Consider the following 6,290-nt stretch of genomic DNA (forward strand, 5'->3'; position numbering starts at 1 on the left):
GCAAAACTTAGGTTGTTTTAGAATTTCAATAGGTTGCAGAAAGTGTCGACCATCAACTTCAACATAAACTGAATCAGTATCATGTTTAGCAAAATCTATATCAATCAAAACAGATGCATAATGACCATATTCATGATTTAGGGTTCTTATCTACCACAATGGGCGTTCCAAGAGATTTCCCTAAAGCTAAAAGCGTTTTTTCTACCCACATCTCCACGGGCAGGCTAGGAAACTTCACCCAAACCGTTGAATGAGAAGTACATTGCTTATCTGCATCAAACCCTGGATACCATTCGATCAAACGAAGAGGCTGATCATTAACAATCCATGGAGTTTTGTTGCCATCCTTGAAAACTTTGTCCTTGTCATCTTGAGTTAATAGTTTTATAATGAAGAAACCACGGTTCATAGGGATAAACTGAACCCCAGCTTCTCCCAAACCCCATTGCTGTTCCAGATTTTTCTTAACATCAATGAGCTTCACACCTTTGAGATCTAATCTTCCAATAAGGCTAAATCTCCATATTTGACAGCCTTCTTCATAATAGTCTTGAGGAATAACAACAGCCGGTTTTCCATCTCTGGTAGTAGGGTTTGGTAAAGAGCCTATATCAACTGTTGTTGAAATTTGTTTTTTGTTATGTTTTCCCATCACCAATTCAGCAAACGTGAACTTAGGATGATTAGAATAACCCACTTGGTTTGGCACTGGAGTTGTATCATTCTTAGTCCCAGACAATGAATCCAAACTGGAGTCTTTTGACGTCCCAGAACTTGCAACTTTACGTACAACAACGTCTGATTTTGATGCAATAGCATTCTTACACCGGATCAAATTGTGTTGTGCCTCACGATAATCAATAAAGGCTTTATCTAGTTGCTCCTCCAACTTCTTAGATTCAGCATTCTCATGAACTAGATCAATGATCTCCTTCCCAGACTGATCAATAACCTCATTATCATTACCATTACTCACCATATTTCTTTGAACATTGTCTACTGCAGTTTTTGTATTTGCTGCAATATCTTCTTTACTGACGTTATCTGCATGATTTTCATGGGAAATAATATCGTCAGTTCGAGATTTCTTAACTTGCCATCTTTTTTTTTGTATTGCTATCTGTTGTATCATTCAAAACTCGTTTCCCATCCATAACTGAATTCCCTAATATCTTACGAGCTGCCTGACAGTTCTCAAATTTATGACCCATAAATTTGCAATGAGAACAAAACTTAACATTCTCCATATCTTGAACTTCCACATATTTCCAGAACTCCTTACCATTGGCTTTAAGATATATTATTTTAGGAATCTCTTTTGCAAAATCAATGTCAATAAGAACAGCAACATAATTACCAACATCATGATCCAACGTTTTCTGGTCAATAGCAATTGGTTTACCAAGAATTTTTGCAATAGATAGAAGAATTTGTTTTGTCCATAATTCAATGTATAAGCCAGGGAAACTCACCCAAACTGTAGCATGAGACGTGGTTTGCTTTTCAGGATCAAAATTAGGGTAAAAGTTCATAACCCTAAGGGTTTGGTTCTGAACCTTCCATGAATCTCCATGCCATACACGCTCTTTATCTTCCGCAGAAATCAACTTGATGATGAAAAACCCCTTAGTCATAGGAACAAGCTTGCATATTCCATCACCAAAACCCCATTGTTCTTCCAAGCTTTTTTGGACCTCATTAAGTTTCAAACCTTTAAAGTTTAGTCTTCCAATAAGACTAAACTGGAAAATATCCCTCCCTTCTTTTGTTAGTTCTAAAGGTAAAACTAACGCTGGTTCTTCAAGGTATGAAGACGCCTCTGGAAGGGATAACAAATCAGAATCTGTTAACATATAGGGTTTTTTCCCCTTGACTAAATCAGCAAACGTAGCTTTATGAACCCCATTAGATTTCGTGGAAGAAACAGGGTTTTTCCCCATCCTAAATCACCAAAAGATGATCAAGGATGAAGGAAAAAATTGAAACCCTAAGAAAAAAAACGCCAAAAAAATTTTGGAGAGAAAAAATCGCACATGAGAGAGAAAAGCTTTAACTTATCTTGTTTTGACTTCCTTCATATTTTCTTGAATCAACGTACATAGAAATGTAATTTTTACTGGACGTATTGCCTTAGAACATATTAGTTTTAATTACAATACATTTTTCAAACTTTTTCTGTTAAAGATGAGTTTATCTAGTTTACAATTTAGTCTCAGAAATCAATTTCCGACTTATAATGAAATGTGTAGACTTTTTTGAGTTAACGTATATAAAATTCAACATATTTATGAACTTTTTCTTTTTATGGTGGCTTTGACTTTCTATTTGATTCAAGATAGATGAAATTTGTTAGGATTTGGATTAGTTCTGCATGGTCTTTCATCCTTCTTCTATTGTGAAATTTGACTTGCTTCATATTTTCTTGAATCAACGTACATAGAAATGCAATTTTTACAAGACGTATTGCCTTAGAACATATTAATTGGAATTACAATACATTTTTCAAACTTTTTCTGTTAGAGATGAGTTTATCTAGTTTACAATTTAGTCTCAAAAATCAATTTCCGACTTATAACGAAATGCGTAGACTTTTTTGAGTTAACGTATATAAAATCAACATTTTTATGAACTCTTTATTTTTGTGTTAGCTTTGTCTTTCTATTTGATTCAAGATAGATGAAATTTGTTAGGATTTGGATTAGTTCTGCATGGTCTTTCATCCTTCTTCTATTGTGAAATTTGACTTCCTTCATATTTTCTTGAATCAACGTACATAGAAATACAATTTTTACTAGACGTATTGCCTTATAACATATTAATTGTAATTACAATACATTTTTCAAACTTTTTCTGTTAAAGATGAGTTTATCCAGTTTACAATTTAGTCTCAGAAATCCATTTCCGACTTATAACAAAATGTGTAGACTTTTTTGAGTTAACGTATATAAAATTCAACATATTTATGAACTCTTTCTTTTTGTGGTGGCTTTGTCTTTCTATTTGATTCAAGATAGATGAAATTTGTTAGGATTTGGATTAGTTCTGCATGGTCTTTCATCCTTCTTCTATTGTGAAATTTGACTTCCTTCATATTTTCTTGAATCAACGTACATAGAAATGCAATTTTTACTAGACGTATTGCCTTAGAACATATTAATTTTAATTACAATACATTTTTCAAACTTTTTCTATTAAAGATGAGTTTATCTAGTTTACAATTTAGTCTCAGAAATCAATTTCCGACTTATAACGAAATGTGTACACTTTTTTGAGTTAACGTATATAAAATTCAACATATTTATGAACTCTTTCTTTTTGTGGTGGCTTTGTCTTTCTATTTGATTCAAGATAGATGAAATTTGCTAGGATTTGGATTAGTTGTGCATGGTATTTCATCCTTCTTCTATTGTGAAATTTGACTTCCTTCATATTTTCTTGAATCATCGTAAATAGAAATGCAATTTTTACTAGACGTATTGCCTTAGAACATATTAATTGTAATTACAATACATTTTTCAAACTTTTTCTGTTAAAGATGAGTTTATCAAATTTACAATTTAGTCTCGAAAATAAATTTCCGACTTATAACGAAATGTGTAGACTTTTTTGAGTTAACGTATATAAAATTCAACATTTTTATGAACTCTTTCTTTTTGTGTTAGCTTTGTCTTTCTATTTGATTCAAGATAGATGAAATTTTTTAGGATTTGGATTAGTTCTGCATGGTCTTTCATCCTTCTTCTATTGTGAAATTTGACTTGCTTCATATTTTCTTGAATCAACGTACATAGAAATGCAATTTTTACTAGACGTATTGCCTTAGAACATATTAATTGTAATTACAATACATTTCTCAAACTATTTCTGTTAAAGATGAGTTTATCTAGTTTACAATTTAGTCTCAGAAATCAATTTCCGACTTGTAACGAAATGTGTAGACTTTTTTGAGTTAACGTATATAAAATTAAACATTTTTATGAACTTTTTCTTTTTATGTTGGCTTTGTCTTTCTATTTGATTCAAGATAGATGAAATTTGTTAGGATTTGGATTCGTTCTGCATGGTCTTTCATCCTTCTTCTATTGTGAAATTTGACTTCCTTCATATTTTCTTGAATCAACGTACATAGAAATGCAATTTTTACTAGACGTATTGCCTTAGACCATATTAATTGTAATTACAATACATTTCTCAAACTTTTTTTGTTAAAGATGACTTTATCTAGTTTACAATTTAGTCTCAGAAATAAATTTCTGACTTATAACGAAATGTGTAAACTTTTTTGAGTTAACATATATTAAATTCAAAATTCTTATGAACTCTTTCTTTTTGTGTTGGCTTTGTCTTTCTATTTGATTCAAGATAGATGAAATTTGTTAGGATTGGGATTAGTACTGCATGGTCTTTCATCCTTCTTCTATTGTGAAATTTGACTTGCTTCATATTTTCTTGAATCAACGTACATAGAAATATAATTTTTACTAGACGTATTGCCTTAGAACATATTAATTGTAATTACAATACATTTTACAAACTTTTTCTGTTAATGATGAGTTTATCTAGTTTACAATTTAGTTTCAGAAATCAATTTCCGACTTATAACGAAATGTGTAGACTTTTTTGAGTTAACGTATATAAAATTCAACATTTTTATGAGCTCTTTCTTTTTGTGTTGGCTTTGTCTTTCTATTTGATTCAAGATAGATGAAATTTGTTAGGATTTGGATTAGTTCTCCAAGGTTTTTCATCCTTCTTCTATTGTGAAATTTGACTTCCTTCATATTTTGTTGAATCAACGTACATAGAAATGCAATTTTTACTAGATGTATTGCCTTAGAACATATTAATTGTAATTACAATACATTTTTCAAACTTTTTCTGTTAAAGATGAGTTTATCTAGTTTACAATTTAGTCTCAGAAATCAATTTTCGACTTATAACGAAATGTGTAGACTATTTTGAGTTAACGTTTATAAAATTAAACATTTTTATGAACTCTTTCTTTTTGTGTTGGCTTTGTCTTTCTATTTGATTCAAGATAGATGAAATTTGTTAGGATTGGGATTAGTTCTGCATGGTCTTTCATCCTTCTTCTATTGTGAAATTTGACTTGCTTCATATTTTCCTGAATCAACGTACATAGAAATATAATTTTTACTAGACGTATTGCCTTAGAACATATTAATTGTAATTACAATACATTTCACACACTTTTTCTGTTAATGATGAGTTTATCTAGTTTACAATTTAGTCTCAGAAATCAATTTCAGATGTATAACGAAGTGTGTAGACTTTTTTGAGTTAACAAATATAAAATTCAACATTTTTATGAACTCTTTCTTTTTGTGTTGGCTTTGTCTTTCTATTTGATTCAAGATAGATGAAATTTGTTAGGATTTGGATTAGTTCTGCATGGTCTTTCATCCTTCTTCTATTGTGAAATATGACTTCCTTCATATTTTCTTGAATCAACGTACATAGAAATACAATTTTTACTAGACGTATTGCCTTAGAACATATTAATTGTAATTACAATACATTTCTCAAACTTTTTCTGTTAAAGATGAGTTTATCTAGTTTACAATTTAGTCTCAGAAATCAATTTCCGACTTATAACGAAATGTGTCAACTTTTTTGGGTTAACGTATATAAAATTCAACATTTTTATGAACTCTTTCTTTTTGTGTTGGCTTTGTCTTTCTATTTGATTCAAGATAGATGAAATTTGTTAGGATTTGGATTAGTTCTGCAAGGTCTTTCATACTTCTTCTATTGTGAAATTTGACTTCCTTCATATTTTCTTGAATCAACGTACATAGAAATTACTAGACGTATTGCCTTAGAACATATTAATTGTAATTACAATACATTTCTCAAACTTTTTCTGTTAAAGATGAGTTTATCTAGTTTACAATTTAGTCTCAGAAATCAATTTTCGACTTATAACGAAATGTGTAGACTTTTTTGAGTTAACGTATATAAAATTCAACCTTTTTATGAACTCTTTCTTTTTCTGTTGGCTTTGTTATTTGATTCAAGATAGATGAAATTTGTTAGGATTTGGATTAGTTCTGCATGGTCTTTCATCCTTCTTCTATTGTGAAATTTGACTTCCTTCATATTTTCTTGAATCAACGTACATAGAAATACAATTTTTACTAGACGTATTGCCTTAGAACATATTAATTGTAATTAAAATACATTTTTCAAACTTTTTCTGTTAAAGATGAGTTTATCTAATTTACAATTTAGTCTCAGAAATCAATTTCCGACTTATAACGAAATGTGTA

The sequence above is a fragment of the Papaver somniferum genome, unplaced genomic scaffold, assembly GCF_003573695.1.
Source record: "Papaver somniferum cultivar HN1 unplaced genomic scaffold, ASM357369v1 unplaced-scaffold_89, whole genome shotgun sequence".
NCBI lineage: Eukaryota > Viridiplantae > Streptophyta > Magnoliopsida > Ranunculales > Papaveraceae > Papaver > Papaver somniferum.